Genomic DNA, 26,011 nt, shown 5'->3' with positions numbered 1-26,011 from the left:
CAACAACATTAGTTTCAAAGTGGTGTTCTCATGAAGCTGCACATTTTGAGTGGAAGTTCAAGGTCAAGGTCATCCTTCAAGGTCAAGCGTCATCCTTCAAGGTCAAAGGTCTTTTTTTTTTTTCAAAGCTGCGTTCTCATAAAGCTGCATATTTTGAGTGGTGGAAGTTCAAGGCCAAGGTCATCCATCAAGGTCAAGGTCATCCTTCAAGGTCAAATGTCAAAAAATAAATAAAAATCAAAGCGGCGTTCTCATGAAGCTGCACATTTTGAGAGGTGGAAGTTTAAGGTCAAGGTCATCCTTCAAGGTTAAAGGTAAAAAATAATAATTTTTTTCAAAGCGGCGTTCTCATGAAGCTGCACATTTTGAGTGTTTGAAGTTCAAGGTCAAGGTCATCCTTTAAGGTCAAGGTCATCCTTCAAGGTCAAAGGTTAAAAAAAACTTATTTCAAAGCGGCGTTCTCATGAAGCTGCACATTTAAAATGGTGGAAGTTCAAGGTCAAGGTCATCCTTCAAGGTCAAAGGTAAAAAAATAATAATTTCAAAGCGGCGCGGAAGATTACATAGTGTTTCCGACAAACACATTTCTTGTTTTTATTTGGATTTTTTGTCTCAAACTGGTATTTTTATACCATTTAGCTTTTGAGGAATGGGTTTGCTTAACAGATCCATTGATACGTCAGGAAAAGGCATGACATGTTATTTATTGGAAGTTGAAATCCTAATATAATTTCTATAATGACAATAACTTTTTACTATTAATATTTTACTTGTATCACATAACCATGCTTATTCAACTTTATACACTATTTCTGTATTTCTCAATATCTGCTGCAGTTACATCATCAGATCAGCAAATTCTAGCTACACTTTCTTTTTTTTGACAATTCAAAACCATTGTGATATAACTGCTGAACATTCGCCCGTTGTTGCACCACTATTGTAGACTGATCTTTGCTTCTCATTTCAAAGTGATTTCTTCAAATGCAAATACAATTCTGATAAATAAAATAATAAAGTTTATTAAATATATATGGATTAAACTTACACTCTTACTGGCATGAATCGATTAAACATTGATAGGTTTGTGTAAGTATCGAAATTTGGTCTAGAATGTTAGTAAAACATAAGCAAATGGTGGTAAAACACAATTGAAAGCGTGACTCTGTCATTCAAGCATTAGGGATAAGAGCATCGTTGAAGAATTATTTCATTGCCTGTGAATTCTAATTAAAGCTACAGGGGTTTTCCTGCTTTTTAAAAAAAGCTATAAAATGGACCTGATCCCAAACAGAAATTGTAAAAAAAAAAGAGAAACTAGTGTCTAATGATTATAATATCTCATTATATCTCAATATTATTTCATAAACATTTGACAAAGTATATAACTATTGTATGATTTTGTTCTCCTAATTTGAATTTTTATGCTCCCCCAAAATTTATATTTCCGTGTGTCCGTCCGTGCACAATTTGTGTCCGGGTTATTTCTCAGAAACTAATGACCGGAATTCAATGAAACTTTATGGGAAGCTTTGCTACCAAGAGGAGATGTGCATATTATCAGCAGGTTCTTGTCGGATGATTTTTCACAGAGTTATGGCCCTTTGAAATTTTCCATTGTACCTATAGTGCAATGCTTGTCCGAGCTATTTCTCAGCAACTTATTACGGGAATTCAATGAAACTTTATGGGAAGCTTCACTACCAAGAGGAGATGTGCATATTATCAGCCGGTTCTGGTATGTTATGGCCCTTTGAAATTTTTTATAAACTGCATATACAGTCGAAACTGACCTAACGGCCACCTGAATTTACTGGTCACCTGCAGACAACGGTCAGTCTGGAATCCCCCCGACAAAAAACACTATATTACACTTGAATATAACGGCCACCTGTCCATAACGGCCAACGGCCATTATATTCCAATCCGAAATTCATGTTTGACCTGAAATCAACGGTCACGCGTCAGTCGTCTCGAGTTGCGAAAATTACAAACGCAGCACATCATTTGTCCGTCTATTTTGCCGTTTAAGCGTCTGATAGCGGTAATTGTCTTTGATATTATAAAAGCGGCCCGCTACGCGTTAACAAATAATAAGGTGTTGAGACGGTTTGTTTTCCGGGGATAATTGTGGGGGTATCTTCCAAAGAAAATATGTCAGAGTTTGTGACACGTTTAAAGTAATTATCGCTAATTAAATGACCGCTAATTAGTACATTGTACTTACAACATTGAGTATTGATTTGAAAATAACATTTTCGGATCATTCTTTAAAGAGTTTTCTAGCGTAAACAACACTTTTAAAAGCAATCGGAATTATAAATCACGGAATTACAATGAGTGGTAAACGTAAGTTCCTTACATAAGAGGAGCAAGTCAAGTGTTTGAAACTGTTTGAAGCTGGAAAAAGTTAGCATGTAATAGCAAGTGAGCTCTGTGTTGGATGTATGCAAGTGCAGAGTGTGCTTAAGCGTAAGTGAGAAATTATGGAGGAGTATGAATCGAATGCAAATGTGAGTTTGTAGCGTTCAAAATATGAAACGGAATACAGCAGGTTGAACGATCTGGTGCTCAAGTGGTTCACCGAGGCTACGGCTCGTTCGATAAATGTTTCTGGACCAATGATTAAAGAAAAAGCGAGGAAGTTTTAGACTTGTACGGACGTGACGTCAACGGCAGGTGACAAGCTTTATTTACTGAATGAACGAGCTGCATGAGTAAACAATTATACCAGCATTGATAAATTCATTGCTTTAGTTTAACAATATGAAATTAAATCAATCTATAAGATATTATTCTGTATTATTCAATGTACACACGTACGTTAATTCTGTTGTTATGCTTAGTTAATGGCAATGAGCTTTTGTTTTACACTGTATGCAAATGACTAGGTGGGGTAACGACGTAGCAATACTACCAACTGACAAACCATCTTAAAATTGTGATCCGAATTCAACGGTCACCTTGACTGACCGCTGTTCTCAGGTTTGACTGTAGTGCAATTCTTGTCCCCCCAACTAATTTTCCTTTTATCCGAATATATAGTGCAATATTGTGACCAAAAAACCTTTGGTGAGCATCACCCATCTCCAACGGTTTCTTGTTATAACAAGTTATATTACATTACAGTGGGTTTTTTTATGGCAATTTCGGGGCCGATATTCGGCCCCATTCCCCTTAAAAAAAGAGTATATATTATTCCCCCATTTTGTAAAAAAAATCCCCTACAGAAGTAAAATAAATATTTATTTATTTTATTTTTTTTAATTTTTTTTTAAGAAAGAACTGTCTCATAATCATGATAAATATATCTCATATTTATTTCATAAACAACTAACAAGGTATATAACTATAATTTATATTATTTTGAATTATTATAAAGAGTTATATTAAATAGTTTTTCCCAAATCAGTGGACTTTTCACATTAATTGCATTTTTCTCCCAAAATGGCCAGGAAAAGGCCTGATGTATCTATATTGTGTAAATATTTGTTGATAAAATCATTCCAATTTGGTCCATTTTATTGATAAAAAATGCTCAAATTTGCCATTTTATCGATTTAAAAGATCCCAATTAGACTCAAAATGGCTAAGAAAACTGAGACTCACTCACAGTGCATGAAGGCTGAACTGTCTGAAACTAATGTTGAAAAAAATCATTGATATATATTTTAATTTTTAGAAAAAAGACAAATACATTCAGCTGTGAATATTATATTCATACAAACATGTGTATTAATATAATAAATATCATTACATATAAACAAGTGAATTTTTAATTTTCCCCTTTTCCTAAAAAACGACGCATTTTGCCCCCTTTGGACGGGCCCCGCCACCATTCCCCTATAAGTGAAAAAAAACACTGCATGAGTTCTTACCAAATTAGTGAACTTTACGAGCAGTTTTTCCAAAAATGGACAGGAAATGGCATGATGTTTCAATATTTGTTGATAAAAAATCCCATTTTTGTAGTCAATTCTTCATGAAACTTGGTCAGAACAGTTGTTCTAACTATAGATGATTCTGGTTCGTTAAAAAAATCATGGCCTACAAGGCTATAGTAAAACTTTATAAATTCTGTATAGGCCAACAGGATTTTTTCTGCTATGTGAAAAAGGTGGTAAAACGGACCTGATCCCAAACCAAAATTAAAAAAAAATATTTTTTAGAAAAAAGTGGCTTATGACTTATAATTATTAGAGTCTTTATGTCAATTTTATTGTTTAAGCATCCTACAAATTATATAACTCTATATAATTTTTTCCCAAAATGGCCAGGCAAAGACCTGTTGTGTCAATATTTGTTGATGAAAAAAAATCAAAATTTGGTCCTTTTTGTAGATAAAAAGTTCCCAAATTTGCTACTTATCAGGCCACTCCAAATTGATATGTTGGTCGTCGGATTTGCTTCACCTATTTTTTCAAAATCGAAATAAAAATAATTTTTTTACCGCTCTCACTCATTTTGTGTCCTTCTGTAACCATAGCGCATGTGTTGTTTTTTTATTTGTGAAAAAACAAACTCGATCTAGAAAAAACAGTTTTGACGCTGAATACAAATGCCAAATGTAGTGTTTCGTAACCTTTTTAATCGATAACTGCAGACGCTAAAAAATTTGATGGAGACGACCAGTACATGTTTCCCTGTCATAACCGTTTTAACAAATTCAGTTGAAAAGTTGCTGCAGCTAACCCTTAAAAATATGAACACATCTACGTTCTGTGACTTATTTGAATGTGTTTGTTTACGTTCGAACATGCAACTATCAGCAGATACCGTTGAAGCATGTTCAATTTCAAACAACATCGGGAAACATGACGTAAGATTTTTTATACTTTTTCTTCATTAAATGGGCATACGGACGGTATTTCCCTATATGTAGGCAAATTTTTTCTATAACACAATTTTAAGTGAACAAAAAATAAACATAAAATCACTAAATACTGATTCTAAAAGTTTCACAGGGACGATGTTTTATAATTTTTAAAATACATGGTTGACGGAACATGCTTAACAGCTAGGTCCGTGTATTTCAGAAACATCAAATAAGTTCTTTGTATAAATTTATAACAGAAAAATACAATACCGTACTAGCCATCGATATGTCCTTTTTAAAATAAGGTAGCGACAATGGATTATATGCATGGCCTTTGTCCGACTGTCTGTCATTATCATTTTGATGATTGTCCCTCTTCAAGTGCTATTGCAACATGGTATACCTTTTCACAGCTTGCAACATGGTATACCTTTTCACAGCTTTCACTGTTCAAACAAATATAAGCAGCTGTAGGTAGACATGTGTCCCTCACTTAAATGATATGGTTACACATACATTTCGTGGTCAAAGGTCATAATGCAACTTACTCCTATAGATATGAGGTCGCTACATATTCTTTGTATAAGAATTGATTTGAATGTAAAATATAGCTGTTTAAACCTGTATCTCTTGATAATGCAATATTTTTCTATCAAAATGGTATTTTTAGCTCCACTGGCCAAAGGCCAGCGCGGCTTATGACATGGTCCTGTGTCAGTCGTGTTTGCGTCCGTGCGTGCGTGCTTGTGTCAGTGCGTTAACTTTTTCTTTAAACATATTCTCCTAAACTACTGATCCAAATCTGATGAAATTTCTCAGGAATGTTCCTGTGGTGAACCTCTTTCAAATTTGTTCAAATTATGCCCCTGGGGTCAAATTTGAACCTGCCGGGGGGGGTCAAAAAATTGAAAATTTGCTTATATAAGGCCTATTTTGTGCAAACTTTATAAATCTTCTTGTCCATAACCATTAGGCCTAGGGCTACCAAATTTGGTATGTATTGACATCTTATAGTCCTCTACCAAGTTTGTTCAAATTATGCCCCTGGGGTCAAATTTGACCCTGCCCCGGGGGGGTCAAAAAATTGAAAATTTGCTTATATAAGACCTATTTTGTGCAAACTTTAAAAATCTTCTTGTCCGTAACCATTGGGCCTAGGGCTACCAAATTTGCTATGTAGTGACATCTTATAGTCCTCTACCAAGTTTGTTCAAATTATGCCCCCTGGGGTTAAATTTTACCCTGCCCCGGGGGGTCAAAACATTGAAAATTTGCTTATATAAGGCCTATTTGTGCAAACTTTAAAAATCTTCTTGTCCATAACCGTATGGCATAGGGCTACCAAATTTGGTATGTAGTGACATCTTATTGTCCTCTACCAAGTTTGTTCAAATTATGCCCCTGGGGTCAAATTTTACCCTGCCCCGGGGGGTTAAAAAATTGAAAATTTGCTAATATAAGGCCTTTTTTGTGCAAACTTTAAAAATCTTGTCCATAACCATTGGGCCTAGGGCTACCAAATTTGCCATGTAGTGACATCTTATAGTCCTCTACCAAGTTTGTTCAAATTATGCCCCTGGGGTCAAATTTGACCCTGCCCCGGGGGGGTCAAAAAATTGAAAATTTGCTTATATAAGACCTATTTTGTGCAAACTTTAAAAATCTTCTTTTCCGTAACCATTGGGCCTAGGGCTACCAAATTTGCTATGTAGTGACATCTTATAGTCCTCTACCAAGTTTGTTCAAATTATGCCCCCTGGGGTTAAATTTTACCCTGCCCCGGGGGGTCAAAACATTGAACATTTGCTTATATAAGGCCTATTTGTGCAAACTTTTAAAATCTTCTTGTCCATAACCGTATGGCATAGGGCTACCAAATTTGGTATGTAGTGACATCTTATTGTCCTCTACCAAGTTTGTTCAAATTATGCCCCTGGGGTCAAATTTTACCCTGCCCCGGGGGGTTAAAAAATTGAAAATTTGCTTATATAAGGCCTTTTTTTGTGCAAACTTTAAAAATCTTGTCCATAACCATTGGGCCTAGGGCTACCAAATTTGCCATGTAGTGACATCTTATAGTCCTCTACCAAGTTTGTTCAAATTATGCCCCTGGGGTCAAATTTGACCCTCCCCCGTGGGGTTAAAAAATTGAAAATTTGCATATATAAGGCCTATTTTGTGCAAACTTTAAAAATCTTCTTGTCCATAACCATTGGGCCTAGGGCTACCAAATTTGCTATGTAGTGACATCTTATAGTCCTCTACCAAGTTTGTTCAAATAATGCCCCTGGGGTCAAATTTGATCCTGCCCCAGGGGGTTAAAGAATTGAAAATTTGCTTATATAAGGCCTATTTTGTACAAACTTTAAAAATCTTCTTGTCCATAACCATGAGCCTAGGGCTACCAAATTTTGTATGTAGTGACATCTTATAGTCCTCTATCAAGTTTGTTCAAATTATGCCCCTGGGGTCAAATTTGACCCTGCCCCGGGGGGTCAAAAATTGAACATTTGCTTATATAAGGCCTATTTTGTGAAAACTTTGAAAATCTTCTTGTCCATAACCATTGGGCCAAGGGCTACCAAATTTGGTATGTAGTGACATCTTATAGTCTTCTACCAAGTTTGTTCAAATTATGCCCCTGGGGTCAAATTTGACCCTGCTCCGGGGGGTCAAAAAATTGAAAATTTGCTTATATAAGGCCTATTTTGTGAAAACTTTAAAAATCTTCTCGTCCATAACCATTGGGCCTAGGGCTACCAAATTTGGTATGTAGTGACATCTTATAGTCCTCTACCAAGTTTGTTCAAATTATGCCCCTGGGGTCAAATTTGACCCTGCCCTGGGGGGTCAAAAAATCGAAAATTTGCTTATATAAGGCCTATTTTGTGCAAACTTTAAAAATCTTCTTGTCCATAACCGTATGGCATAGGGCTACCAAATTTGGTATGTAATGACATTTTATAGTCCTCTACCAAGTTTGTTCAAATTAAGCCCCTGGGATCAAATTTGACCGTTCCCCAGGGGTCACAAAATTGAACATATGCTTATATTGGGCCCATTTTGTGCAAACTATAAAAATCTTCTTGTTCTTAATTATAGAGCCTAGGGCTACTAAATTTGGTATGTAGTGATATCTAATAGTTCTCTACTTAGTTTGTTCAAATTATGCCCCTACGAACAAATTTGACCTTGTCCCAGGGGTCACAAAAATGAACATATGCTTAAATAAGGCCTATTTTGTGCAAACTATAAAAATCTTCTTGTTCTTAATTATAGAGCCTAGGGCTACTAAATTTGGTATGTAGTGATATCTAATAGTCCTCTACCAAATTTGTTCAAATTATTCCTCTGGGCTAAAATTTGACCCGGCCTCGGGGGTCACAAAACTGAGCATATGACGTTTACCAGTGGAGATTACTGCGGCCGTTTGGCTGTGACCAACAACAACATCAACATCTTGTAAACTTGGGATAAAACCCTGTCATTTAGTGCCATTTTAGGTCAGATGGTGACTGCTTACAAAGGCATTGAAGTAAGAACATGTGTTATGAATGTTTTTCTTATAAACTGAAAAAAGTCGGGTTTTATTTAAATATGTCGAACGTGACCATATATCCGGATGAAAATATTTTGGATGACATGTTAATTTCATGTCTTTTTTGTAGTGTTAAAACCAGTTTAATAATTTATTATTGATTTTAAAAACACAACTTCCATGAACATAATTATTTCATGGAAAGTCAATATATGATACTGTACGGTAAACTCAAACTTTGTATCCAAGAGAAGGTGTTGAAATTAATGAAGTGCAATGTTCTTAACTATCGTATATGCTGCTTTTTAATAACTAATGATTCATTGTTCCATTTGTGAATCTTACTGATCATGAATTGTTGAAATGTCATTGTCAATTGCTCAACAATCCATATATATTTCTGACCATTTTATAATTTTCTTAATATAAGTTATGAATTGAACTTAGAAATCAAATGTATTACTTAATTAAATACATTTATAAATATAAAGAAATAGTCTTCAGATTATCATAATATTCTCAGGCCTGTTGGTCTTAGGGATGTGTGGGTTGATGAGCAATTTCTCCTTTTATCACAATTATTTCTACCCTACATGATCATTTCCTTCATATTCCATTTTAATTCAATTGACGTCTGCAACCTCTTTCAAATTGGGAAAGTCCAAAATGTGTTGTTTGGTAAAGGGTTGAGGCATTTTGATTCCTATGGGTCTTGTGAATCTGTTTCAAATCAAATGCGTAGATTTGATCTTCAGCATCTAAAAATATGTGAAATAGAAAGAACGACAATATCTTTTTGAGAGATAAATGTACCTATGTTATAAGCAAAGGACCTGTGCAACAATTCCCGGGCTTTTTTGTCTGTTTAGTTAACACGGTAGTAACTTTTTCCATATATATAAAAATGCTCACCCTTCCAACTTTAAGCGCCCAGTGGGACGAGGGATAGAAAGAGAAGGTCACATGCTTGAGTACATTTCAACCCATGCGCATTACACGTTTTTTTCGCAAAGAAAAAACAGTGGAGCAATTCAGGGCCATCATGGCCCTCTTGTTTTATTCTTCGCTCGCTCGAAAATTTTCCTGTTTAAAGTTGTTGTTTTTTAATTCGCTCTCCACTTCAACTTTTTTCAAAAAATCCGTAGACCAACAAATCAATTTGGAGTGGCCTTATCGATTAAAAATTCCCAATTTGACCAGACTCCTTTTTCCAAAATGGCTAGAAAAACCCCTGGCCAATTTTCATAAAACTTGGTCAGAACATGTGTATCGCGGCTGAGATTTAAACTGGGTCATGTGAGCTTAAAAACTAGGTCACCAGGTAAAATTAAAAACGCATGTTAACGCACTAGGAGTCATTTTTTTGTCCTATCTTCATGAAACTATGTCAGGACATTTTGTTCTAATGATATTTTAAAAAAAAGACTAGATATTAAATCTTTATGTTTCATAAACAACTTTAATCTTTTTCGGCGTAAGCTGTATTAAGCCAGCTTTTCACCTTTACCTGACCTTTGTAAGTGTCCAATAAAATTCAAATAAAATTTCCCGCGGCTAGGTACGAATGAATACACTTCATTTATTCCATTGGCTGATTTGAGTATACCACCAGAACATTGGAAACATATCCGCGTGTTTGTAACACTGTTTTACTGCACGAAACAATTTTATCTCTAATGAAAAGGCTTAATAGATAGAACAGTTTTACACTCAATTCTCGACATCAATACAGTTTGTGCGTGCATCTTTTATTTTCAGAGAATTACCAGCGCAAAAGCGTTTATACTTAAAGGCTATATTCTCATATTTAGTACTTACTTCCATATTCCTGTCAACATGTTAACATGTAAAAGTATAAAGAGCAGTGGAAGCGAGGCCTCACTTTAATGTATTGCATTTCAACCCGCGAGGTATCGGGTCTATTCGCGGTTAGTGTGTGAATGTCAGAGTTTATATACAGGTCATCACCGGAGTTCACGGCCAGTAAAATAATCGTTATATAATAAAGACGCTATCCATGAACTAGGTGACCTGCAATGTTCTTAAGACCAGAAATATGTTAAATGAAGATATTCAGCAATATAATTATGGTATGTCAATAATAGATTCTAAATGTGTTTTCAACAATACAATGATAAATACTATTTTTGATTAATTAAACAATAATTATTCCACCATATTGACTTATGTATTAAGCATGAGCGCGATGATTCTCGATACTGTTAATAATCGAATCAAATAGCAATTCCCGACAAACCACTAAAAGAGGTTTGTTCGAAGAACGCGCCTATAAATACGGATACTTCGGGTGTGGCGGGTTGACTCATATGTTTTAATTCACTTCCATTCTTCTTTTGGTTTTCTGTTTTGTATCTATAGGTTTATGACCAGCAATATGTAATAATGTAAAATAAGCCGCGAAAACTCCGCGTAACATCCAGTACTGCGTTCGATGCAGCTCTTTTGAGCTGCACAGAAAAAGACATTCGCTATCCTTGATCTCATTCGTTGAACTATCAACGCCGTATATCTTTTTTAAAGATATTTCTTGTTGAACTTAGCTTTATAGATTAGAATACTGTGAAACCATTATTATTCGTCAGACATTAATTTTTGTGTTTTTCGTCCTTCGACCGATGGACGAATTCAAGATCCTAACGAACAATCATGTCCCATATTTGAAACAAATGAGACTGAATTACCGTAGGCATGAGGCATTTAAATCCAGCGTAATCCACGCATATACACAGGGCTCGAAATTAACACACGCACACTCGCAAAATGCGAGTAAAAAAAGATTGCAAGGTAAGTTATAAGCCACTAGTATTTTTTGCAAGTAAAGAAATAGTGAAAAAAAACGAGTTATATTGCTAAATGCGTTCCACGGCATGAACGCTAAACCGTAGGTAAAATTTTTGAACGTCCGAATACACATATGTGGAAGCGCGCACCTTGTTTGTAGACTGGTATACTTGTAGTACAGATACCCGGATGGTATTGATACAAAGAACATGAAACAGTCGACTATTCACACTCAAGTTAAATCCGGTTTTGACACAAAGGGGTGTACATTATACAGTGTACTGACAACTGACATTTCCTTTAAAACGCGAATGCAATAAGGCTGTATTGAATGCATCGACTTCGTTTAGGTAGAATAGTGTTGATTAGCGCTAATTGTTAACAACTTTATTACCATTGTGCGTATTGTGTTTTTCAGGGGTGTTGCAGATTATACAGCCAACACGCGGCGAATCCGGATTAAAGACAATACTATTAAAAATATAAGGGACAGTTACTATCACCTGAAATAACAGACTTGTTAATTGGCATATGCCAAACAAGGCCCACCTCCTGCAAGTGACTACCAAGTGTCACCCCTCTTTCCCCAGCACGAATTTTTCGCAACCGCGCATTACATGTATTACAAACATTACAAACCAATCGGACGCTTTTTTTTTCAAAACCAGAAATGGACGAATTTAATTGCTGACGAAATAGTCATTTTTTTAAAAAGGACGAAATTTCGTGCTGACAAAAATAAATGGTTTCACAGTAGTTTAGTTCCTTTGGGTCTCAGGTGAGCGCCTAAGGGCCCATGACATTCTTGTTTAGTAACTTATTAAAATTCAATTCATTATTAGCAAATTTATAATTTATTCTTAATTTTCTTCATGAGAATTTCAGCAACCAATTATCTGAATTTGATCATACATAACATGCTGTATCCATGCATTCTATAATGATGTGATAATATTATCATGACGTTCTGCACCAGACTTGTCTCCCTACCTCAAGGTCAAGGTCATACTTTGAAGTAAAAAGTCGAATGAGGCCATAACACAACTGAAAAATTCCTGTCAACTTGTCACAAATACACTTCATCAGAAGAAGACATGTTCCATGTGACACTTTACCCCCTTCCTCAAAGGTAAAGGTCACATTTCAAAGATCAATTTTGGCTATATAAACAGCTTATTTGGATTCTAACTTTGTCTTTTAACATGATATTTTAATATAATTAACTCATCATTCATGACAAACTCTAATTCTTGTTCATTCATCACTTTAATACAGCTTACCACTGATGACAACCATGACAAAAGCAGAGTAATGTGGGGCAGTCATGCTATGGGACCCATTTCATGTTCATTTTGATCGACCCTGATGTTTTACTACTAAGTTTGTACCTTCAATCAGGTCAAGTTCTCAGATTCGGTGTTCATAAAATAAGGTGGGCCGTCATGGACTTCTTGTTTTTCAGGAAGTAATTGTCCTTTTATTTAAAAACGTTCCTTATTTTTTTTCTTCAAATGAGTTTTCCTTAACCATCAGAAAGATTTTAAAGACATTTCACAGAAAAAATGTCCTTGGGTGACCCTCATTTAAAGTTTTTTAATTGTTATGGTACATTGCAAATGTAGGACAATATAGCTTAAGATCTGCAATGTATTTAAACAATGAAATATTTTAAATTCTTCTTGCACCATGTGTGTTAGGGATTTAATACTTGGTGTGTTAAGTTGTCTTGTGGTACGTCCTCTTCTGAGTTCGTTGAAATCATGCTACTGTGATCACAATGGGCCAGGTGAAACGTAAGTTAAATAGACCTGTTAAGTATATCACTTTTAAATGTTCTTCTATCAGATTGCTTGATTCAGGGGTTAATATTTATGCCCCCCTTCGAAGAAGAGGGGGGTATACACTTGGAGACTTTTCTAACGCAACACTTTTCAAACTTGCATATCTCAGTAATGAGTTAAGATTTTGATTTAAAATTGCACAAATGATCATTTAACTATATTCTGTGCAAGATTACGATAAAACTATTCAACCGTGACAATGGGGGGGGGGGGGGCTTTTGCATGTGGGGTAGGCACAATGCCAATGCAAATATAAAATGTATTAAAATTGTGTGAAAATTGTTTGGGATCAATTACTCATCAACAAATTGCCAGATTGGCTTGATACTTCACATGTGCATTGGCCTTGGACAGTATAGATGACCCCTATTGGAATTGGGGTCACTTGGTCAAAGGTCAAGGTCAACATCACTTTAAGTATGAAAATCTTTTATGATCAAGAACTCGTCAACAAAATGACAGATTGGCTTGATACTTCCCATGTGCATTGGCATTGGACAGTAGATGACCCCTATTGAAATTGGGTCACCATGTCAAAGGTCATGGTCGCTGTCACAATAAGTGGTAAAATCATTTCTGATCAATAACTCATCAACAAATCAACCTATTGGCTTGATACTTCCCATGTGAATTGGCCTTGGACAGTAGATGACCCCTATTGAAATTGGGGTCACTAGGTCAAAGGTCAAGGTCACGGTCATTATTAGTTTGAAAATTGTTTCTGATCAATAACTCATTAAAGAATTGAATGATTGGCTTGATACTTCACGTGTGCATTGGTCTTGGACAGTAGCCCAGTAGGCATCAAACGTTGTGCGAACGCTGCTGCAACGTAATATTTAGGTTGCAACGTTGGCAACCATTACCGAAGTTGCCACAATGTTGCATACAAAACATTACCCGGACGTTTCATCAAACGTTGCAGTTTGGTTGTCACAATGGTGTATATGAAAGTTTTCCCGACATTTTTTTCCAATGTTGCTGCAACGTTGTATGTTGCATTCAAATATTGCAGTTTGGTTGTCACAATGGTGTATATGAAAGTTTTCTCGACATTTTTTTTACAAACGTTGCTGCAACGTTGTATTTAGGTTGCATTCAAACGTAGTGTTTTTTAATTCTTTTTTTTTTTATAATATAAAAATAAATAAATAAACAAACTATTTACTGCCAACCGCTCTTTCGAGTATTATCAGCAGATATGCACACTGTCGAGTCCGTTTCCTAGAAAGAACCAGTACTTGGTGTCTTAAGAGGAGATAATAAAACGCTCCCCGAGTAGGAATCGTACTTTATAATAATACAGTTCATGCATAGCATCAATGAAAATAAGATTTCTTGTAAATTTTAGAAATTCAATTTTTTAAATTTTACAGATCAGTTGCTTAAACTTAAAGATGCTAAAGATGAACTTTAAATCAAAATCACCGGATAAAATATTTTGTTTAAGTTGTGTTATGCATTAAAATGGTAGAATCTAGTTTCAAAGTTTCAACAAAAAATAAATAGTCAACATTTTTGTCTGAAACTTTCAATTGTTGCTGTGGTGTAGTGGATGAGGTGTCTGCCTAGCGATCGGAAGTTGGTGGGTTCGATTCCCACTCAGGGAGCGTTTCATTAACTCCCCTATAGACATCAAAGAAACAAACTCGAAAGTGTCCATAACTGCCGATACTTATCAAAAGAGCGGTTGGCAGTAAATAATTTTTTTAGCTCACCTGTCAAGAAGTGACATGGTGAGCTTATGTGACCCTGTGATGTCTGGAGTCCGTATGGAAGTGCGTGTGTCCGTCAACAATTTGTTTGTGTAGACAGTATAGGTCACAGTTTTCATCCAATCTTTATGAAATTTGGTCAGAATGTTTATCTTGATAAAATCTGGGTTGGGATTGTATTTGGGTTATCTGGGGTCAAAAACTAGGTCACTAGGTAAAAAACTAGGTCACATAATCGGTCAAATAATAGAAAAACCTTGTGTAGACAAAAGAGGTCGCAGTTTTCATCCAATCTTTATGAAATTTGGTCAGAATGTTTATCTTGAGGAAATCTGGGTTGGGATTGTATTTGGGTCATCTGGGGTAAAAAACTAGGTCAAATAATAGAAAAACCTTGTGTAGACAGTAGAGGTCACAGTTTTCATCCAATCTTTATGAAATTTGGTCAGAATGTTTATCTTGATAAAATCTGGGTTGGGATTGTATTTGGGTCATCTGGAGTCAAAAACTAGGTAACTAGGTCAAAAAGTAGAAAAACCTTTTTTTAGACAGTAGAAGTCACAGTTTTCATCCATTCTTTATGAAATTTGGTCAGAATGTTTATCTTGATAAAATCTGGGTTGGGATTGTATTTGGATTATCTGGGGTCAAAAACTAGGTCACTAGGTCAAAAACTAGGTCAAATAATAGAAAAACCTTGTGTAGACAATAGAGGTCGCAGTGTTCATCCAATCTTTATGAAATTTGGTCAGAATGTTTATCTTGATAAAATCTGGGTTGGGATTGTATTTGGATCATCTGGGGTCAAAAACTAGGTCACTAGGTCAAAAACTAGGTCAAATAATAGAAAAACCTTTTGTAGACAATAGAGGTCGCAGTGTTCATCTAATCTTTATGAAATTTGGTCAGAATGTTTATCGTGATGAAATCTGGGTTGGGACTGTATTTGGGTCATCTGAGGTCAAAAACTAGGTCACTAGGTCAAAAATAGGTCAAATAATAGAAAAACCTTGTGTAGACAATAGAGGTCGCAGTGTTCATCCAATCTTTATGAAATTTGGTCAGAATGTTTATCATGATGAAATCTGGGTTGGGCCTGTATTTGGGTCATCTGAGGTCAAAAACTTGGTCACTAGCTCAAATAATAGAAAAACCGTCAACAATTTGTTTGTGTAGACAGTAATGGTCACAGTTTTCATCCAATCTTTATGAAATTTGGTCAGAATGTTTATCTTGATGAAATCTGGGTTGGGATTGTATTTGGGTCATCTGGGGTCAAAACCTAGGTCACTAGTTCAAAAACTAGGTCACTAGGTCAAATAATAGAAAAACCTTGTATAGACAATAGAGGTCACAGTTTTCATCCAATCTTTATGAAATTTGGCCAGAATGTTTATCTTGATGAATTCTGGGTTGGGATTGTATTTGGGTCATCTGGGGTCAAAAACTAGGTCACTAGGACAAATAATAGAAAAACCTTGTGTAGACAATATAGGTCACAGTTTTCATCCAATCTTTATAAAATTTGATCAGAATGTTTATCTTGATGCAATCTGGGTTGGGAATGTATTTGGGTCACCTGTGGTCAAAAACTAGGTCACTAGGTCAAATAATAGAAAAGCCTTGTGTAGACAATAGAGGTCACAGTTTTCATCTAATCTTTATGAAATTTGGTCACGATGTTTATCTTGATGAAATCTGGGTTGGGATTGTATTTGGTTACTCAGGTGAGCGATTCAGGGCCATCATGGCCCTCTTGTTTTTTAATTTTATATTATTTAAAAAAATAGAATTTAAAAATACTGCGTTTTAATGCAACCTTAATACAACGTTGCGGCAACGTTTGGAAAAAATGTTGCAGCAACGTTTGGAAAAAAACGTCGGGGAAAACTTTCTTTTAGACCATTAGTACAACCAAACTGCAACGTTCGAATGCAACCTAAATACAACGTTGCAGCAACGTTGGATGCCCACTGGGAACAACCTCTATTGAAATTTGGGTCACTAGTTCGAAGCCCTGTCTGGGGGGCATATGTCTCAGACCGCGGAACTCTTGTTGGTTTGTTACATCATATGTTGATTCTCTACAAAGTTTATTTAAATAATCTCCCTGGGGTTAAATTGGACCCGTTCTGTGGGTAAGACAATAGAAAATAAATTCCTAGATTCTCATCCCCGCCCACCCATCGAAAATTGTCCCGCCCGAATGGTTTTTATTTTGAAAAAAAAATCCATAAAAAATTGAGCCGCAAAATACTGAGGACGAAACGGCTGAATGAGTACGAAAATTGCGAAGTGCGAATCGGCAGCTCAATGTCTCCGAGACAATTATTGATTTTTAACAGGGCACGAGCGTCGTCTGAAATTTAAGTGAACGAGCAAAAACAACAACAAAGTGTTATTTATTATGAGGTGTAGAAACAGCGTTACAACCGTAAAAGATTGGTACGGGGTGTCAAAATGTGCAGAAACTTTAACTCTCGCGGACCTGTACGATGAGTTCATTTGTGGTTCGTATGATTAAGCCACATCGTTAAAAGTTGACCACCCAAAAATCGTCTGTGCCCTAGTCGGCCAAAATAAATTAGAACCGATGTTACAGTTAGTCAAGCTGTCGGCTGTCTAGGAAATTTTATTTACTTTAGTATTGGAGACACCCCTGAAACTTCCCATAAATCTCCATGCATACCATGTTTTAATCAGTAATATCTAGTCAAACTGAAAAAATAATGTAAAGGGTTCTGTTAAAGATTTGTATTTATTTAGCTCACCTGATTGCTCATGTGAGCTTTTGTGACCAGTCTTTGTCCGTCGTACGTTGTCTGTTAACATTTGTTGGTAAACACTAGAGGCCACATTTATTGTCCGATCTTCATGAAACTTGGTCAGAAGCTTCGTCCCAATGAAATCTCGGTTGAGTTTGAAACTGGATCGTTCCGGGTCAAAAACTAGGTCAAAAGGTCAAAAAAAAGAAAAAACTTGTAAACACTGTAGAAGTCACATTTCATGCCCAATCTTCATGTAACTTTGTCAAAATGTTTGTCTTAATGATATGTTGGTTGAGTTCAAAAGTGGTTCCAGTCCATTTAAAAACATGGCCGCCAATGGGCGGGCATTTTCCTTATTTGGCTATAGAGAAACCTTGTAAACACTCTGGAAGTCACAATTTTTGCCCAATCATCATGAAAGTTGGTCAAAACAAAGGTTTTATTGATTTCTCGGACGAGTTCAAAAATGGTCTAGATCAGTGAAAAAACATGGCCGCCAGTGGGCGGGGCATTTTTCTCTATATGTTTATAGTGAAAACATGGGAACACTCTAGAAGTCACATTTTTGGCCCAATATTCATGAAATTTTGTCAGAACTTTTGTTTTCTAGATACGCGAGTTAAGTTTGAAAATGGTTCCGGTCCGTTGAAAAACATGGATGCCAGGAGGACGGGGCAGTTTTTCTTATATTTATATAGTAAAAAGGCTTTTAAACAATCATGAATTAAGGTCATGTAACATGCAAGACAACTCTTCTTAATATTTCATTCAAGTTTGCAGTAGTTACTCCCCTTTCATTATTAATGTTTTCATAATAACAATAGTTGTGTGTATCATTTATGTGTTAATTGCTTTTCGAGGTTGGAAGGTTTTTTTTAGCACGCCTTTTTGCTCAGGTGAGCTTTTGTGACCGGTCTTTGTCCGTTGTCCGTCTGTCCACATTTGTTCCTAAACACTCTAGAGGCCACATTTATTGTCCGATCTTCATGAAACTTGGTCAGAAGATTTGTCCCAATGATATCTCGATTGGGTTCAAAACTGGGTCATGCTGGGTCAAAAACTAGGTCACTAGGTCAAAAAAAAGAAAAAGCTTGTAAACACTGTAGAAGTCACATTTAATGCCCAATCTTCATGTAACTTTGTCTTGTCTGTCTTAATGATATGTTGCTTGAGTTCAAAAGTGGTTCTGGTCCGTTGAAAAATATGGCCGCCAGTGGGCGGGGCAGTTTTCGTTATATGGCTATAGAGAAACCTTGTAAACAGAAACAGAAACCTTGAAGTCACAATTTTGGCCCAATCACATAAAAGTTAATAAAAACATTGGTTTTATTAGCTCCACTGGCCAAAGGCCAGTGGGGCTTATGTCATAGTACTGTGTGTGTCGTGTGTGAGTCAGTGCGTCCGTGCGTTAACTTTTTCTTTAAACATCCTCTTCTCCTAAACTACTGGTCCAATTCTGATGAAATTTCTCAGGAATGTTCATGTGGTGAATCTCTTTCAAATTTGTTCAAATTATACCCCTGGGGTCAAATTTGACCCTGCCCGGGGGGGGTAAAAAAATTGAAAATTTGCTAATGTAAGGCCTATTTTGTGAAAACTTTAAAAATCTTCTTGTCCATAACCATTGGGCCTAGGGCTACCAAATTTGGTATGATAGTCTTCTACCAAGTTTGTTCAAATTATGCCCCTGGGGTCAAATTTTACCCTGTCCTGGGGGGGTCAAAAAATCGAAAATTTGCTTATATAAGGCCTATTTTGTGCAAACTTTATAAATCTTCTTGTCCATAACCATTGGGCCTAGGGCTACCAAATTTAGTATGGAGTGACATCTTATAGTCCTCTACCAAATTTGTTCAAATTATGCCCCTGGGGTCAAATTTGACCCTGCCCCGGGGAGTCAAAAAATTGAAAATTTGCTTATATAAGGCCTATATTGTGCAAACTTTAAAAATCTTCTAGTCCATAACCATTGGGCGTAGGGCTACCAAATTTAGTATGTAGTGACATCTTATAGTCCTCTACTAAGTTTGTTCAAATTATGCCCCTGGGGTCAAATTTGACCATGCCCTGGGGGGTTAAAAAATTGAAAATTTGCTTATATAAGGCCTATTTTGTGCAAACTTTAAAAATCTTCTTGTCCATAACCATTGGGCCTAGGGCTACCAAATTTGCTATGTAGTGACATCTTATAGTCCTCTACCAAGTTTGTTCAAATTATGCTGCTGGGCTCAAATTTGACCCTGCCCCAGGGGGTTAAAAAATTGAAAATTTGCTTATATAAGGCCTATATTGTGCAAACTTTAAAAATCTTCTTGCCCATAACCATTGGGCCGAGGGCTACCAAATTTGCTATGTAGTAACATCTTATAGTCCTCTACCAAGTTTGTTCAAATTATGCCCCTGTGGTCAAATTTGACCCTGCCCCGGGGGGTTGAAAAATTGAAAATTTGCTTATATAAAGCCTATTTTGTGCAAACTTTAAAAATCTTCTTGTCCATAACCATTGGGCCTAGGGCTACCAAATTTGCTATGTAGTGACTTCTTATAGTCCTCTACCAAGTTTGTTCAAATTATGCCCCTGGGGTCAAATTTGATCCTGCCTCGGGCGGTCAAAAAATTGAAAATTTGCTAATATAAGGCCTATTTTGTGAAAACTTTAAAAATCTAACTGTCCATAACCATTGGACCAAGGGCTACCAAATTTGGTATGTAGTGACATCTTATAGTCCTCTACCAAGTTTGTTCAAATTATGCCCCTGGGGTCAAATTTGATCCTGCCTCGGGCGGTCAAAAAATTGAAAATTTGCTAATATAAGGCCTATTTTGTGAAAACTTTAAAAATCTTCTTGTCCATAACCATTGGGCCTAGGGCTACCAAATTTGGTATGATAGTCTTCTACCAAGTTTGTTCAAATTATGCCCCTGGGGTCAAATTTGACCCTGCCCTGGGGGGTCAAAAAATCGAAAATTTGCTTACCGTATAGGTGCGCTTATAAGACGCATTTTTGAGACTTAAATTAATAAGTTACAGTTGGGGTTGCATCTTATAAGCGAGATACTGGTGAAAATAAACAAAAAAATTCAAAATATCGAGTTTACTGGGCTTATGCTAGCCAAGTTGGACACTTGTCAGTTGTTTTGAATCATCGCGGCAGCCATTTGCATTTTCTCTTAAGTCTGTATTGGCCCGTACCGTGTATCGGAACGCTATGTTCAGTTACTGATTTATTTGTAATAAAATGTATTGTTACTGATTTTGTTGTCTATTATTTTTAATTTGAAGTTTGTTATTTTTGGGGCGTAAGACGTTAAATTGTCCGTGATTATTCTTGAAAAGTTTTTATCACCTGATTGTCTGCGCGCGACGTCGTTAAATGCCATATAAATTGGCCATTATAGTATACGTGTGTAAGCGGCAACACGATGCCAACATGCTTGAAACAACAGCAAAATCAATTCTCAGTTTGAAACTGTCAATTGTTTAATAAACATGCTGCCGATTACAAATGCTATTTGACAAGTTTATATCACCTGATCGTCTTTTTTCCACGTCGTTAATTTTCAATTAAGACATAATTGGCAATTAGGGTATCCTCTGAAATAAGTTACCAGTTTGCAACTGTCAATTTTTAAATAAACACGTTTATTCAGACGACCCACTAATGCCGATGACACATTATTTATTAGTGGCCAACAACGACGGGAGCAAAGAGCGACCGCATGCAATTATCCGCATATGGCTTTCTTCTTGACACGTGATTTCGATCTGCGCTTCGGAGTCTATCACTCTATCACGCGATTGGCTAATTTTATGAAAGTAGGCGCTACCTATTGTTGATAGACAATGGGCGTAAAATTTGCATAATCTAGGTAATAAAACTAAACGCTTTCAAAATATCTGCCTATTAGATTTCAATACCTGTCAAACAATACAATTAAGATGACTGACACGATCAATTTTGCTTGTGCATTGATATTACGAACGTAATATGTTTGCAATTGTTAGGGCAAATGATTAATACACAATTGTTAGAAATTTTGTCAATTTGATAATTATTTTTATTGCATGAATAATACTTGAAAATAAATTAAAACCCACTAATATATCATAAAATAAACAAATATTATTTACTTTGTTGTTTGATTGTTTTATTTTTCAGACTTGCGTGAATTACTAATTGTATGCAGCGCGAGTTTGAAAAATTCTCAATGTTTTACTAATTGATGATTTTCTTTAACATTCGGCTATTTTCTGGCCGATGAATACGGCAAATTTTGACCGCGTCTTACACGCGGGTCAGTCTCAAATCCACCCATTATAAAGTCCGAAGTCGGGGTGCGTCTTATATGCGAGGGCGTCTTATAAGCTCACGTATACGGTATATAAGGCCTATTTTGTGCAAACTTTAAAAATCTTCTTGTCCATAACCGTAACCGTATGGCATAGGGCTACCAAATTTGGTATGTGATGACATCTTATTGTCCTCTACCAAGTTTGTTCAAATTAAGGCCCTGGGATCAAATTTGACCGTTCCCCAGGGGTCACAAAATTGAACATATGCTTATATTGGGCCCATTTTGTGCAAACTATAAAAATCTTCTTGTCCATAACCATTGGGCCTATTTCGACCAAATTTGGTAGGTAGTGACATATAATAGTTCTCTATTTAGTTTGTTCAAATTATGCACCTGGGAACAAATTTGACCTTGCCCCAGGGGTCACAAAAATGAACATATGCTTAAATAAGGCCTATTTTGTACAAACTTTAAAAATCTTCTTGTTCTTAATTATAGAGCCTAGGGCTACTAAATTTGGTATGTAGTGATATCTAATAGTCCTCTACCAAATTTGTTCAAATTATTCCCCTGGGCTCAAATTTGACCCGGCCCCGGGGGTCACAAAACTGAACATATGACGTTTACCAGTGGAGATTACTGTGGCCGTTTGGCTGTGACCAACAACAACATCAACATCTTGTAAACATGAGATAAAACCCTGTCATTTAGTGCCATTTTAGGTCAGATGGTGACTGCTTACAAAGGCATTGAAGTAAGAACATGTGTTATGAATGTTTTTCTAACAGACTGAAAAAAGTCGGGTTTTATTTAAATATGTGTCGAAAGTGACCATATATCCGGATGAAAATATTTTGAATGAAATGTTTATTTCATGTCTTTTTTGTAGTGTTAAAACCAGTTTAATAATATATTATTGATTTAAGAACACAACTTCCATGAACATAATTATTTCAAGAAAAGTCAATATATGATACTGCACAGTAAACTCAAACTTTGTATCCAAGAGAAGGTGTTGAAATTAATGATGTGCAATGTTCTTAACTATCGTATATGCTGCTTTTTAATAACTAATGATTCATTGTTCCATTTGTGAATCATGACTCATGAATTGTGGATATGATTGTCAATTGCTCAACAATCCATATATATTTTATAATTTTCTTAATTTAAGTTATAAATTGATCTTATAAGTCAAATGTATTACTTGATTAAATACATTTATAAATAAAAAATAATAATCTTTAGATTATCATAATATTCTCAGGCCTATTGGTCTTAGGGATGTGTGGGTTGATGAGCAATTTCTCCTTTTATCACAATTATTTCTACCCTACCTGATCATTTCCTTCATATTTCATTTTAATTTAATTGACGTCTGCAACCGCTTTCAAATTGGGAAAGTCCAAAATGTGTCGTTTGGTAAAGGGTTAAGGCATTTTGATTCCTATGGGTCTTGTGAATCTGTTTCAAATCAAACGCGTAGATTTGATCTTCAGAATCTCAAAATATGTGAAATAGAAAGAACGACAATATTTTTAGGAGAGATAAATGTACCTACGTTATAAGCAAAGGACCTGTGCAACAATTCCCGGGCTTTTAAGTCTGTTTAGTTAACATGGTAGTAACTTTTTCCATACATAAAACTGCTCACCCTTCCAACTTTAAATCCCCAGTGGGACGAGGGATAGAAAGAGAAAGTCACATGCTTGAGTACATTTTAACCCATGCGCATTGCACGTTTTTTTCGTAAAGAAAAAACAGTGGAGCGATAAAGGCCATCATGGCCCTCTTGTTGATATGTTGGACGAGTTCGAAAATGGTCTAGATCGGTGAAAAAACATGGCCGCCAGTGGGCGGGGCATTTTTTATACTCCCATTACCATTGGTAATGGGGGCTATATAGGAGGCACTTTGTCTGTCGGTCTGTCTGTCTGTCCCAAAATTTCATCAGATCTTCACCAAATTTGGTCACAAGTTGTATCTAGATGATGTATAGGTCAAGTTAGAATATGGGTCATGCCATGTGAAAAACTAGGTCACTGGGTCACTAAGTGTGTTTTAAACCAAAAGTTTGTCCGGACCATAACTATGTCATTTATCGCTAGGTTTTAAAATAACTTGGTACATTTGTTCACCATCATGGGACGGTGTGTCGTGTGAAAAAAGTTCGTCAACATCTCAAAGGTCAAGGTCACACTTGGAGTTCAAAGGTCAAATACATGTCCAGGCCATAACTTTATATTTATTGTGAGATTTAAAAATTATTTGGCAAATTTGTTCACCATCATTAAACGGTGTGTCGCGCGAAAGAATTTCGTCGATATCTCCAAGGTCAAGATCACACTCTGATTTCAAAGGAAGGTCTAATGCATGTCCAGGTCATAACTTTATCATTTATTGTGAGATTGTAAAATCATTTGGCAAATTTGTTCCCCATCATTGGACGGTATGTCATGCGAAAGAATTATGTCGATATCTCAAAGGTCAAGGTCACACTTTGAGTTTAAAGATCAAAAATGGCCATAAATGAGCTTGTCCGGGCAATAAGTATGTCATTCATTGCGAGATTTTAAAATCATTTGACACATTTACTCATCATCATTGGACAGTGTGTCGCGCGAAAGAATTACGTTGATATCTCCAAGGTCAAGGTCACACTTTAAGTTCAAAGGTCAAAAATGGCCATAAATAAGCTTGTCCGGGCCATAACCAGTGATAATTTTTCATGTGTGTTTTGCGTTATTTGCGAATTAAAATTACCAAAAGCGCATGTGACAAAAATATCTGCATCTAAAAAAGTGCATTGATTCTCAAGAAAATCAAAATCGGACAGTTACTTGTCAATACTTAACAAGATCCAAATTTTTCGGTATTTTATTGGAACGCAAAAGATGATTTTTACTGTAACCCCGGCTATATGTGAACTACGTCATACTTCCTCATTCGAATCTGCTTTTCATACTGGTTCTTTGCTTTGTGCATGAACTATAAAGTTGAATATGACGACGTCAAACCATCCAAACGTTCGCATCCGCCTTTGCTTTCTGAACTGCCAAAAATTGCACCCAAAAAAATTAAAACCCTGGCAAGGTCAAACTTTGAGTTAAAAGGTCAAAAATGGCCATAAATGAGCTTGTCCGGGTCGTAACTATGTCATTCATTGTGAGATTTTAAAAGCATTTGGTACATTTGTTCACCATTATTGAATGGTGTGTCGCGCGAAAGAATTACGTCTATATCTCCAAGGTCAAGGTCACTCTGAGAGTTCAAAGGTCAAAAATGGCCGTAAATGATCATGTCCAGGCCATAACTATGTCATTCATTGTGAGATTTTAAAATTATTTGGTACATTTGTTCACAACCATTGGACAATGTGTCTTGCGAAAGAATTACGTTGATATCTTCAAGGTCAAGGTCGCACTTGGAGTTCAAAAGTGCAAAATGGCCATAAATGAGCTTGTCCGGGCCATAACTATGTCATTCATTGTGAGATTTTAAAATGACTCTGTAAATTAATTTTTTTCATAGTCATTGGACAGCGTGTCATGCGAAAGAATTAAAGAGTTCAAAGGTCAAAATGGCCATAAATAATAATGGCATAATAATTCTTAAAAATCACCATTTAGATTCTCTTGTTTTGTGAAGACAGCATGCAAAATAGTCTGTGTCAATGCGGCATGTGGGGATATACGTCAAGTGTGTGACAAAGCTCTAGTCTCTATATGTATATAGTGAAAACATGTGAAAACTCTTAGAAGTCACATTTTTTGCCCAATTTTCATGAAATTTGGTCAAAACTTTTGTTTCCTTGATATGAGAGTTGAGTTGGAAAATGGTTCCGGTCAGTTGAATAACATGGCTGCCCGGGAGGGGTGCAGTTTTCTTATATTTATATAGTAAAAAAAAGCTTGTAAAGTCACATTTTTTGCCCAATTATCATGAAACTTGGTGAAAAGATTGGTTTTATATATATCTCAGATGAGTTTGCAAATGGTCCCGATGGGTCAATAAACATGGCTGCCAGGGGGTTGGGGCAGTTTTCCTTATGTGACTTTATAGAGAAACTTTGTGATTGAACACTATAGAAGTCACATATTTTGCCTAATCATCGTGAAACTTAGTCGATACATTGGTTTTATTGATTTCTTGGACAAGTTGGAAAATGGCTCAGATCATTGAAACACACTTTTTAGCTCATCTGATTGCTCAGGTGAGGTTTTATGATTGGTCTT

General features: G+C 36.0%; 2 protein-coding genes across 3 annotated transcripts in view; one reads left to right on the top strand and one right to left on the bottom strand.

The window, feature by feature from the left end:
* LOC127866621 (cytochrome c oxidase assembly protein COX18, mitochondrial-like) overlaps positions 1–26,011 on the bottom strand; it is a 284,996-nt gene that overhangs the window by 53,803 nt on the left and 205,182 nt on the right. Inside the window, exon 1 of one of the 2 annotated variants that reach the window (XM_052407304.1) lies at positions 3,330–3,342. The exons of the other annotated variant lie outside the window; for it this stretch is intronic. The gene's annotated coding sequence lies outside the window, so the exon portion shown is untranslated. Of the gene's footprint in view, positions 1–3,329; positions 3,343–26,011 lie in introns of those variants that run through there. 2 annotated transcript variants of the gene reach the window in all.
* LOC127866616 (uncharacterized) overlaps positions 1–26,011 on the top strand; it is a 45,133-nt gene that overhangs the window by 7,178 nt on the left and 11,944 nt on the right. The window lies entirely within an intron of this gene.

The sequence above is a fragment of the Dreissena polymorpha genome, chromosome 2 (assembly GCF_020536995.1).
Source record: "Dreissena polymorpha isolate Duluth1 chromosome 2, UMN_Dpol_1.0, whole genome shotgun sequence".
In the NCBI taxonomy this organism is placed as follows: Eukaryota; Metazoa; Mollusca; class Bivalvia; order Myida; family Dreissenidae; genus Dreissena; species Dreissena polymorpha.
This window is presented reverse-complemented; position numbering and strand designations above follow the sequence as displayed.